The sequence below is a fragment of the Pseudophryne corroboree genome, chromosome 1, assembly GCF_028390025.1.
Source record: "Pseudophryne corroboree isolate aPseCor3 chromosome 1, aPseCor3.hap2, whole genome shotgun sequence".
Classification (NCBI taxonomy): Eukaryota; Metazoa; Chordata; class Amphibia; order Anura; family Myobatrachidae; genus Pseudophryne; species Pseudophryne corroboree.
The window spans coordinates 913,014,116-913,028,006 of NC_086444.1; the positions used below are offsets into that span (position 1 = coordinate 913,014,116).

Below are 13,891 nucleotides of genomic sequence, written 5' to 3' on the forward strand. Positions count from 1 at the left end.
ATGTATCCCAATGGAAAGGAGTTGGCAGGGATTTAAATCATAGGTCCGACCACCGCTTGTTTTAGAACCGTCAACCCTTTATATGGCTCCTTTTAACCAATGTGTGCAAATAGTGGACAGTGGTGAATTGCAGCACCTGGGCCTTCCCAGACGGTCTCCCATCCAAGTACTAGCCCAGCCCTCCACTGCTTAGCTTCCAAGATCAGAGATTGGTCATCTCCAGTGGGGTACGGCCGCAATGAATGTATCTGCCACAACACACCAATATTTTGGAGCAAAATATTATTCAGAGGAAGCAATTATTAAGTCCTAACCCTTAATAATATGTAATAGATTATGGGGGTAATAATATGTAATAGATACGTTTGAGAACCACTGTTCTAGGCTATAATATTGGGCACTTTTTGTTTTTCTCTCAACACTAACATAAAGAAGATACATACAAGTATAACAATGAAACATATATAAGTGTCTTCTAAACTTTTATCAATATAAATATACTATTTCATAATCAAACCTATTTGTAAAAGGAGGTGAGTACAGTGTATACAGGTATGTACGTATGTAGTTATGCTTTCCTGTACCTGATTCTGAAAATAATTTGGTCGGGGGTATATTCTGCTATGTTGCCTCTGCTGCCCCATCACAAATCCATTCACCCGCTTGAGGTGCCATGAAGCTGCAACATTGAAAACTTAATTAAAGACAGCTTATTGACAGCAAATCATGGGTCAACTGTCTTACAAAGCCACCATAGTCAGTGTCTACAGTACCTGTGCATGGTCATAATCCTTTGGCTGTTTTTCAGAAAATATACTACATTTTTAGCATTATTATAGTATAAATTAGACATGATTAACCCCTTCAGTGGCATGCCTGGAAAATTTCCGGGCATACCACTGCTCCCCCTCCCTCCTCCTTGTACTCCGTTCTGAAGGTGGAAGTTTGCAGGATGACGCCATGATGTCATGACGCAAATGCATCAGTCTGCAAATGCCCACTGGCAGAACGGAGTGAAGGGAGGATGGGGGAAGAGGATATCAGTGCTGGCAGGCTAGTGCCCGCCAGCACATGGTGCCCAGGGAAATGACCATCGTGGGTTGTCCATCGATGGTCACCATCCATGGATAACCTCTATGGTGTACAACCATCATGAATGGATTCATCTATGGTTTTACCCATCGATGGTCATCCACTATTTACAGTACACAGAAACTCAGAAAATTAGAATATTGTGCATAAGTTCATTTATTTCAGTAATTCAACTTAAAAGGTGAAACTAATATATTATTTAGACTCAATACATGCAAAGTGAGATATTTCAAGTCTTTATTTGTTGTAATTTTGATGATTGGGATTTACATCTTAAGAAAAACCCAAATTCAAAATCTCAGAAAATTAGAATATTACATAAAATCAATAAAAAAAGGATTTTAAATAGAAAAATGTCAGACCTTTGAAAAGTATAATCATGCATATGTACTCAGTACTTGGTTTGGGCCCCTTTTGCATGAATTACTGCCTCAATGTGGCGTGGCATGGATTCTATCAGCCTGTGGCACGGCTGAGGTATTATGGAAGACCAGGATTCTTCAATAGCGGCCTTCAGCTCTTCTGCATTGTTCGGTTTCATGACTCTCATCTTTCTCTTGGCAATTCCCCATAGATTCTCTATGGGGTTCAGGTCAGGCGAGTGTGGGGTAGCTTCACAAGGAGTGGACTGAGGCTGGAGTTAGTGTCACCAGAGGACACCCACAGGCCCCTCCCGCTGATGGTGCCCGCTGATCGCACTCCCCAGCTCCAGGGCATGCCTCCTCCTCCTGCGGACCATGGTGACAGGATCCACGGTGGGACTGTGCAGCGCAGTGTGACGTCATGATGCTGCTAGATCTCATGATGCTACAAATCCGCAATGCTCCTCTGGGAACGGAGCCTGCCACCTGCCTGGCTAAGTCCCACCCCCTGCAGACATGGGCATGGCTATCAACTGGCAGGGCATACCGGTGGATCCCTCGGTACCCCGGCAGGCCAGTACGAGCCTGACCATGTCATCTATTCTTTGACTTGCCCTTGTGGCTTACTATATGTAGGGAAAACTATACGTACCTTTAGAGAATGCATGACACAACAAATGTCGTCCATCTGCTTGGCCTAAGAAATGGGTGCTTCTGACAAACAGTTTCTGTTGCATTTTTTGGAGGAAAGACATCAAATGTCGACACTGCGATGCAGTACATGATCATTGCTCCCTCCCCCACGTAGGGGAGGAGATCGTGGGTTGACTCTACTGAAAAGAGAGGCTCGTTGGAACCATCAATTGGAAACAGTGGCCCCCAAGGTCCTAAATGAAACAAATTCTCTACACATGTTTATTTGGGTGTAGTATGGCTGACCGGCGCTCAGGAGACCACCTGTAAGCATACCGACGCCGGGATCCCGGCGGGGAGGGGCGAATGCAGCAAGCCCCTTGCGGGCTCGCTGCGCTTAGCACGCTGCGGGCTCGGTGGCGACCTGCGGTCACCACGGGTTCTATTCCCACTCTTTGGGTGTCGTGGACACCCATGAGTGGAAATAGTCCCTATTGGTCGGCATGCCGGTCACATGAATACCACCCGTTTATTTAACAAGACATCTTCTATTACTGTTCAATTCCTGTATTCAGGTGTTTATTGTTGTACTGGCATGAAATGGACTTAACTGACCTCCATTTGGTTGAGTGATTAACCCTTTCTATGTCTGATGATCTGGCTTTTAGTATAATTAATAATGTGTTTGTTTTTGGTGGGTTTACGTTGTTTTGTATATATGTTAGTTTTATGCTGATGCATTGTTACCTGTTACCCTGATGCACTACCCAACGGTTTATTGCATGTTAACCGCTACCTTTATCTATTAATAGATGACTATGCCACCATAGTATGATAACCGATTGGGATATTAAAGGTTAATGTTATTCATTAATGAACAGCGAGTGCCAGTCACCCTACAGATGGGTCCACGGTTATCTTGACTAGTTTTATGCGCCTAGGCACAACATGATTTATTAGCATAAACCCTTCATCTATTGTTCTCAGCTGCAATACAATACAGAGAACAATACAGCAGGGGATTAAGTCATTACAGCAGGGGATTAGGTCCGACTGGCCAGTCTCAATTAATCCTATTAAAGGTCAAGATAAATGTGGACCCATCTGTACTTCTGGATAGTGCTGTGTGTGGAACGCAAACGGGAAGTGGTGTGTGTTTGAGTATGGATAGCACCACCTGTTGTTATCAGCCACTGTGGTCACTATGGTGATGCACTGGCTGGCCGGGACGTGGGTGCAGCTATGGTGCGATACACTTCCGGTAGTATTCGTGAAACGGATACTAGAAGTGTGTGATCGCAGTTTGTTAGTTGTCTCTATTATGAGACATTATTGGTGAACGCGGAGTTAATGGTGAATGCTGCAGCAGCCAGTGGTAACTGTTATGCTCTATCATTTCTGTGATTGGGCACATCTGTGAGCATGTGGAGGCATAATGACGTCAAGTGTTTGGGGTGGAGACATGTAATGTGTTTCAGGTGTGTATTAGGTACTTATAGGCCAGTATGGGCACACAGTGGGGTTTGCATCTCTCCTGTCTGATTCTGGGGGTCTTGACAAAGGTCCCTGTGAGGACCGAAATGTCGACAGCAATGTTACTACAGTATCTGTGATGTGGTAATTAAAGTTTGGTGAATTCATACATGAAGATTGGTAAGTGCTCTCTAATATTATATATAGAAGGTGTCTTCCACGCTATTGGGTGCCTCCTAGGCTATAAGCACCTCAGAAATCAACTACATTGAATAATGTGTGTGCGGCTTTAACTACATTGTGTATATATATATATATATATATACAAAACGGTTAGATCCCCTGAAACGTTGACCACTATAGGTGACTAATGGTGATCATTTATTTTGTATTCTGGAGTGCTATCCAATTACAGTATCTTCACATCTCTCTCTCTCTCTCTCTCTATATATGTATATATATGTATATATATTCTATAAAATGTTATATTTAGTTTTCCAAATGTTGCATCCCACTACCTGTGTTCTGCACCCAGCCTAAACCAAGCTTCTAATAGGGTGTATGGACATAATTTGCCCTGTATTTGCAAAAATGGTTCAGTGCTTTCTGCAGACATGAATTTTTTCTGAACCCTTAAAGGCAGCAGTTGTTAGACCTCTTCTTAAAATCCCTCATTTAGATCCCGACTGCATGACCAACTACAGACTGGTACTAAACCTTCCTTTTCTAGGACAGGTAATTGAGAAAGTGGTTGCAACTCAACTGGAAACCTGCCTGACATGCCATGAAATTTATGATCCATTCCAATCAAGATTCCCGAGAAGACACAGCACTGAAACAGCCCTGGTGTGTGTGTTAAATAATCTTCTGATGGCAAGTGACAGAAGTGACAGTTCCTTTTTAATCCTTCTGGATCTCGCTGCAGTATTTGATACCGTGGACCGTGGAATTCTGATTGAGTGCCTGAAAACATCTGTGTACTGGAGGGCACAGTCCTTAGCTGGCCTGGTTCAACTAATTTCTCACTGGTAGATCACAGAAAGTTTTGTCTTGAGTACACTCTTCATTACGAGTGCCACTGCCATGTGGTGTTCCACAAGGTTCTATGCTATCCACCATGCTATTTGCAGTATACTTGCTACCACTGGGTGAAATAATCAGGCACCATGGCCTGGTCTACCACTACTATGCAGCTGATACACAACTGTACCTGTCCTTTGCTCTGGGTACTGAGAACCCAATAACAAATTTAAATTGCTGTCTTGCTGAGCTCCAGGAGAGTACCTGCTAACTGTGAATGAATTCGGATAAAACAGAGGTCCTTATGATAGGACCTCAACATCAAAGGACAAGACTGCAGCTTAGCCAACCAAATGGACCTACACTTGGGGATTCAGAATAACAAACCACTGATCATTTGCGGAGTCTTGGCATTGTCCTGGATGGGGGCTTGACACTTAAACATCAGATTTCTGCCACAATTACATCCTCATTCTTTCTTTGGAGGAACAGAGCCAGAATCAAGCACTTAATTCCCTGTGAAGATCTGCCGTAGTCATACATGCATATGTATCATCTCGTTTAGACTACTGCTATTCCCTCTCTACCTTGGTCTCCCAGCAAAAGAATTGCACTGCTTACAGCTGTTACAAAATGCAGCTGCCAGACTGTTAACCAACCAGCCCCGTTCTAGCCACATAACACCCATTCTCTACTTCCTCCACTGGCTGCTAGTAAAATGGCAAATCATCTTCAACATTGGCTTGCTGACTTTTAAAGCAGTACATGACCAGGGCCCAAGGTACCTAAAGTAGCTTCTGATTCCTTACTGCCCCACTCTATTACTGCGATATGTAGATGAAGGACTATTAGCAGTACCTAAAATCTCCCATAATTTATCTGGGGGTTAAGCCAGGCCTCTCCAACTCTGTGGAACTCGCTTCCCCATATAGTTTGAAAGGCCCCCACTCTAGAATCCTTCAAAAATGAACTCAAGACTTTCCTGTTTACTCAAGCATTTCCATAATTATCGCTTTAATATCTCCATTCTCTGTATTTTATGAAAAGCTTTTCTGTTCTTCATTGTTTCTGTAATGTAGTATGTTAATTCTGTGAAGTGCCTTGACTCCTATTGGAACAAAAAAAGTGCTATGTAAATAAAATTATTATTAATTATTATTATTATTATTATTATTATTATTAATAATAATAATAATAATAATAATAATAATACCCTTAATGTAATTAACTAAAATCATATATATGAAAACATGCTGAGAGAATATCAGTCTTGTCACATAGGACTGGAGGTTGCTCTACGGTTCCTCACTAAATTGAATGATTGCATTTCTTTTTTTTAAAGACATCTTTAAACTGAAATTATGAAACATACCTAACTCTATTCACAGTCAATATTTCTTGTACAGAATAAAAAAAAACATGAATAAATCTTTCTTTTGCCTTCTTAATTCTCTAGAACATGTTAAGAAAAGTGAAAATGATTATTCCATTGTCAGTTATGAGTTTCCTACATCTGTCAAAATAGATTATATATGTTCCATGGAATTTGTGTCTTTTCAGCCATTCTACTTCCTTACAAGTACCTGGCTGGCTTTGGAGTGGGGCTTACTAAATGTACCTGAAACCACATAGCTTGCCAACCCACACATTATCCACTAAAGTATGGTCTTGGTGTTTATTACTTAACATAGCTATAGCAGAGGAGTCTGTGCAGTTGCACAGTCTGGTAATGTGTTGGAAAATAACATAAAAATTATGCTTTGTGGATGACTTAACATTCCCCAGTTATTACCGGTATTATATATCCTTGAGTTTCATTGACAGTGTACAATACATATTTTAACCTTAATTTATCATGTATAAGTCTTGAGTCAAATGTTTAATTTCTAAGTAGGAATAAGCATTGGTTCTTAATGTATTCTAACTTTATTTTATTCTATTTATTTGCCTGAAAACACTTGGTCATGTTCCTTGTTAGCAGGAAGTTGTTCTCTGATGTTTCATCTATTTCTTAATTGTTGTAATGACCAGTGGCAACACAAGTGTTGGTGGCACCCGGTGCAGCCAAGCAACCCCCTGTGCTCACTGAAGACGCGCACTTGAAAAGGGGCTTGGCTTTATGGTCAGGGAGCATGGCCTTGTGGGAGCACAACTGATGTCACTAAAGGTGGTGTGGCCTCACAGGAAACCCTGATTACCTCACTTGGAGGGTGTTTGGGCTGCCTCCGGAGACTTTTACGGCATTGATAGCTACTTAGTGACAGGAACTGAGTGCTGCAGGATAATGTCACACTGCAGCACCAGGTTCCTTTCACTGCAGAGTAGTCTGCATTTTGGTGTCACTCCTTGGAAGGGTGACACCCTGGTGTGGGCTGCACTCACTGCACCCCCATCTCAGCTGTGGTCACAAGTGCATGCTATGGGAAGGTAGGCTTGAGGCACAGTCACCACAGTGCCTCAATACAGCCCAGCTGCTACTTACTCCTTACTCCTCCCAAGGGATTAATGGCTTGCAGCTGCCCTGACCAGCAATGAGTTTTTCCCTGGGTCAGTCCAATGTTTCTCAAAACTCAATGCTGGTCTGGCAGTCAGCGGGGAGTATTGTCAATCCCATTGCCTTGAGGGACTTGCCTCTTACCTTAGGCAGGGCTGACCCCCATTCCTCCCTGCTACTGTCTCAGCCCATCCCTGCCATTTTTTCTTTCTTGAAAAAAATTGTCACCTAACATAATGGTTAATAAGCAAGTGGCATACATGGGTTGCGGTTCATGTCTACCCAAAGCAGACTACTCCCGGTATACCCCTGCATCCCACTGCCTACCCCTGTCACTCTCTGCCTCTTTTTGCCACCCTCTGCATCTCTGTCACCCTCCACCTTTCCCTGCCACCCTGTCATGCATTGCATCCCTTTGTCACCATCTGCCTCCCACTGCTCGCCCAGTTTTCCACTACCACCCTTTGCCTCTCACTGCCACACACTGCCTTCCCCCTCTCACCCTCTTCTTCTCCTTGCTGCCCCCAAACATGTCACAGGTGTGCACACTGGTATACTGCTGACTGGGGCACAAGCAATTAATGCTGCTATACTATCTACTGGGGCATTAGCAATATAGGACACTGCACTGGCAGATGTTTATCACATCAATAGCATAGAGGGTATTAGACTGTAGATTATTGAAGGAGTTGCTGATGCACACTATAATATATGGAGATCAATTGGGCGTACATGCGTCAATACTATGAGCACTGACTATGTATAATTAATGTGCTTCCTAAGTGTGATAACAAGAGCAATTTTAGCACACTTGGTAGCAGGTGGCTTTAAAGCCATTGATGGTTTATATCCCATTACTACACTGAGATATTGTGACATGTAATAAAATGTCCTATATATGAAAGGATTACTTTGCAAAGAGAAATCAGCCTAGCGGCATAATGTTACATATCAAGCATTATTTTGAAACATTGTATATCACTCATTGAAAGTAACACTTGTATCAATTATATCAGTTTCTGTGGTTTATGAATAGAAGCTTGTGTACTATCAGTCAGTACTGGGTAATTTAACAGAATACCAGCACAGTCTGAGGGAGATCAAAACTAACTCTCAGGCGTGAGTGATTTAATCACCACACACAAGGCTAATTATCTATTAGATATTATACTAATATTGAAATTACCATGACAAACACTGTAATAGGATTTTATTTTTGGTAAGGAAGCATATTTCACGAGTGCAACATAGTTATATAAATCAAGCATTATTTTGAAACATCACTTGTTGAGAGTAACATTTGTATCAACTACACCACTCTTTGCAGTGTACAAATAGAATCCTCTGTATTATCAGTCGGCATTGGGTAACTTAACAAAATAGCTGCACAGTCTGATGGAGATTTAAGCCATCCCCCAGATGTGAATGATCTAATTACTACACACAAGGTTAATTATTTATTGGATATTACAATAATATTGAAATCATCTTGACAAATATTGTGACAGTTTTATTAATAATACAGAAGCACATTTTACAAGTGCACTAAAATACGTATCTCAATTAAATTTACTAAGTGATAAGGAGGTGGATCTTATCCTAAAATTATAACAGAGATATAATTATAAAAAAATAGACGGCACACGACGTTGATTTTAATAATTTTTATTATTTTTCACATGGACAGAAATTCTTTCTGTCATTTTTCTTTTCATTACATTTTTCTACTTTCCAAATGTTTTTATATGTTTCGCTTTTTATAACCTGATGTATAGGTCATAGTAATACTTCATGTGGGACAAGAAATAAAGGTTATATATCCCACGTGGGTATTGGTATTTCATAAAATTAAAATAAAGGAAATTGTACACATTTTCTATATGTATGGGAAGGAGTGCACCCAGTGAAACTGATCCCTGCCACCTGTCTTGTTCATGTCACAGGTGGTATAAACGTAACATTTCCTTTAATGTATCAAAAAACACATGCAAGTACAGGGGCTCTGAAAGGAGCTCAACCCGGTAATGTGTAAGAAATGAAGTGATCGCTTTTGTTTTGTCTGTGGGCCATACATGTGGCAATCATACTGCAGTAACTTCCTGAGATCCAGTAATAATTTTTATTGTCATGCGGTGTCCTAGAGTAAAATAGTTTGAGAACCGCTGCATTCATCCTCCTCTAGTGAGGTCATACATAAGAAGTATCTGGCCAGCACCTCGAAGGATGTGGAGATACTGCCACAGCTCTGGGAGCACTGGATGCAGAGCACCGCTTCCCTCTGCCACTGCTCTGTGACCATCTTGAATGAGCCCCTGTACAAGATTCCAGACCTCTTGGCAGATAACCCCAATTCTAGTCAAATGAGAAGTCTGAGAACAGGTTCCCCTCTTTCTGGAGCCATAGCGCACAACTGTGTTGCATCCAGGCATGGTCATAGGCACAGAGCACACCTATAGGTCTGTCCATAAAACCTGGCAGGGGCACAAATAATGCTGTGCATGTACCCTGCCAGGAGGCATCTGTAGCCTTGGGCACACACCTTGCCATGGGGCACCAGTAGTCCTGGGCACACAACCTACCAGTGGCACCAATAGTTCTGTGGCACACCTTGCCAGTGAGCAGCTATAATGTAGTAAAGTCCATACAATCCTATAGATTGGAAGCTTATGAACAGTGCCCTTTTATTGTCTGTTATTACCCAGTTTTGTTGTATCACTGTTGTTCACGATTGTAAAGTGCAACTGAAATTGCTATGCTATGTAAGAAACTGTTACTCAATCCTACCAGAGGTTACCTACAATCCTGTGTACACCTTGCCACCCCCACAGACTGTATTGCATCTATAGAGGTGCCAGAGCTGGCGTCTAATACTGTGTTACTCCTATAGATGCGCCTTGCTCCCCTCCATCAGTGGCTGCTGTGCTCAGTCTGGCTCAGAGCAAACAGTTCCTGCTCCTTCTCATCCAGGCTGGCACCAATGAGCCCACAGCACAAGAGGCAGTCATGTGCCAGACTTGGCACCTGGTAACTGTCAATCACTGTGCTGACAGCCTGCCGGGACCTGGAAGTATTCAACCAGGGAGCCCAGTGCAATTACAAATGTGGCTGCCTTCTATAGCACAGCCCTGACGGTGGGACCCCTGATACCCACTGGGCCATAAGCAGCAGCTTTGGTAGCATAGTGGTAAATCCGCTACTGCCTGCCATAGATCAGCAATTATTCTGATTGCAGCAGCTACTGGTTACCTGTACCCGGTAACCGTAAAACAATATTTAAAAAAGTAATGCGTCTAGCTTTGCTGTTAATTTTTCTGGTGTGTTTTTATGTGTACAGATAGACACATTAACCAAGAGACTTCAATTATCTCTAGAAAGCATTGCATCACAGCCAGCAACATAAATCTTAGAGCCTGCCACACTCATGTTTCTGTGGCCTCACATCTATTCCTCCCTGCATGGATGGTTAAAATGTGTGTTTTCACACAGCAACAAAGTAATCTGGTCATAAAATTAATAGCCAACCTAAGTCATGCAGGAAATGACTTAGCAGCTTGGCCCAAATAACTGAATGGACAAATCTGTCCAATTTGGCAACTGTGGACACCGAGTAGCCCATATGTGACCAGATTAATCCTTTAAACAACAATTATACAGAAGTCAGTGACCAGGTTGATTTTACTGCTGTCATATTAATACATCACATATGTAGTGTAACAGTTTTTGCCTTTGTTAGCTAACACATTTAACTAGCACTCATTTTGTACATATCCCTTCATAAGTAAAAGTTCTTCCTATAGTAAATGTCACTAACATTGAATATCTGTATCTGTTTTTTTTTTTTTAACTCACATTGGTTCTCAAAACTTAACTATTATAAAATAAAAGCTTCATATGGTAAAATGCATTTCCTGATATGTGAACTAAATATTTATGAAGTTTACAACATGTACGCTTGCAAGTCAACTGAACCTGGTAATTCAACCATTAAATTGAGCTAAATGACATCAAGTACACAAAAAAACTAAAACAGTCTGGAGAAAGAAATGCCTTTCACCAGAATAAAACAATAGCTTAACCTGACTGAAAAGGAACACATTTGTTATGTATCCACTACAAACAAAAGACATTTTATCAGAAAAGAGAGGCAGTGAAGTAAGATGTGAGACATTAAAGAGTAAAAAGGCAAAATACAGGAACTCTACACAGAATGGTTTGAGAAAAGTTATGCTTGGAAAGATTCAAAGAAGAGACTTGCTCACTGTTTTAGAAGCTTACATTCTGAGAACAGAGTGCAGTTATATATGATTTTGCACTTATATGGCTCCTGACTCCGTCCCTTTATTTAGTGGGAACTAGTGTTGCCCATTCCCTCGTATTGCTCATATCTTTCATTCTGATGGGAACATTCAAGTATCTTTTGTTGTGTTTGTGAACACTGGATTCCAAAGACTTGGAATCAATGGACTTTTTATATAGATTTTCACACGTGAGAACCTCAGCACCAGAACAAACCAAAGGATCAATAGATTCAGTTGAAATTCCAACTTAGAACATTAAAATCTACTAACTAATACCATTCCCCCATTATTAAAAGAACAAATTAGAAAAGTACAAATTGTTTTTTCTTCTCTCTCCAGTGTTTAGCGTATTTATAATAGTCTCTGCTGTCATCATATACCAAATGTCTCTAGAACTTACTATAAAATAGCAAAACATTCCAAATCTCCTTTCTACAGCTTAAACAGAAATTAGTTTAGAATAGCACAAACTTGTTTCAATTCAATTTACCAGATTTACAGGAAATATTACAATATGGAAAGTTGGTTTGTTTAAAATGCATCTTTAATACTATAATGGAAAAACTACTATTGTTACCCACATCAATACATTGCGTCCATTCATCTAACTTGCAACTAACTGGCCAAATACAGTATACTGGCCAAATCTAGTGTTTGATTGGGTTGGTTATTGCTGACCGGTGCTAGGTATCCCGGCTGTCAGCATACTGACTGCGGGATCCCGGCAGCAGAATGCCGGTGTGTGTGTGTGGGGTCTGCGAGCGCAACGAAGCCCCTTGCGGGCTCCCACTCTATGGGTGTCGTGAACCATCTGTCGGGATTTGGAGGGATCGAGATATAGCCATCGGTTTTGTGACCGGTGGTTTCCTGACTGCCGGTCACATAACTACATCCACTTTGATTTATCAACATGAATGTATGACATTTGCAGCATAGGGAATTTCTTCATTGCATCTTTAGTAGACTAGATTTTTACATCAATGACTGATATGTGTGCAGACGGCCTATCGCACACCTTATACAGGTTGAGTATCCCATATCCAAATATTCCGAAATACGGAATATTCCGAATTACGGAATTTTTTTAGTGAGAGTGAGATAGTGAAACCTTTGTTTTCTGATAGCTCAGTGTACACAAACTTTGTTTAATACACAAAGTTATTAAAAATATTGTATTAAATGACCTTCAGGCTGTGTGTACAAGGTGTATATGAAACATAAATGAATTGTGTGAATGTACACACCCTTTGTTTAATGCACAAAGTTATTAAAAATATTGGCTAAAATTACATTCAGGCTGTGTGTATAAGGTGTATATGAAACATAAATGCATTCTGTGCTTAGACTTGGGTCCCATCGCCATGATAACTCATTATGGTATGCAATTATTCCAAAATACGGAAAAATCCGATATCCAAAATTCTTCCGATCCCAAGCATTTTGGATAAGGGATACTCAACCTGTATACCCACTAGAGATGTGCACCGGAAATTTTTCGGGTTTTGTGTTTTGGTTTTGGGTTCGGTTCCGCGGCCGTGTTTTGGGTTCGAACGCGTTTTGGCAAAACCTCACCGAATTTTTTTTGTCGGATTCGGGTGTGTTTTGGATTTGGGTGTTTTTTTCAAAAAACCCTAAAAAACAGCTTAAATCATAGAATTTGGGGGTCATTTTGATCCCAAAGTATTATTAACCTCAATAACCATAATTTCCACTAATTTTCAGTCTATTCTGAACACCTCACACCTCACAATATTATTTTTAGTCCTAAAATTTGCACCGAGGTCGCTGGATGACTAAGCTCAGCGACCCAAGTGGCCGACACAAACACCTGGCCCATCTAGGAGTGGCACTGCAGTGTCACGCAGGATGGCCCTTCCAAAAAACACTCCCCAAACAGCACATGGCGCAAAGAAAAAAAGAGGCGCAATGAGGTAGCTGTGTGACTAAGCTCAGCGACCCAAGTGGCCGACACAAACACCTGGCCCATCTAGGAGTGGCACTGCAGTGTCAGGCAGGATGGCCCTTCCAAAAAATACTCCCCAAACAGCACATGACGCAAAGAAGAAAAAAAAGAGGCGCAATGAGGTAGCTGTGTGACTAAGCTCAGCGACCCTAGTGGCCGACACAAACACCTGGACCATCTAGGAGTGGCACTGCAGTGTCAGGCAGGATGGCCCTTTCGAAAAACACTCCCCAAACAGCACATGACGCAAAGAAAAAAAGAGGCGCAATGAGGTAGCTGTGTGAGTAAGCTCAGCGACCCTAGTGGCCGACACAAACACCTGGCCCATCTAGGAGTGGCACTGCAGTGTCACGCAGGATGGCCCTTCAAAAAAACACTCCCCAAACAGCACATGACGCAAAGAAAAAAAGAGGCGCAATGAGGTAGCTGTGTGAGTAAGCTAAGCGACCCTAGTGGCCGACACAAACACCTGGCCCATCTAGGAGTGGCACTGCAGTGTCACGCAGGATGGCCCTTCAAAAAAACACTCCCCAAACAGCACATGACGCAAAGAAAA

General features: G+C 41.7%; 1 pseudogene; it reads right to left on the reverse strand.

Moving 5' to 3' along the window:
• Positions 1–124: 124 nt before the first annotated feature.
• On the reverse strand, positions 125–241 carry LOC134945464 (5S ribosomal RNA; annotated as a pseudogene).
• Between the last annotated feature and the right edge of the window lie 13,650 nt (positions 242–13,891).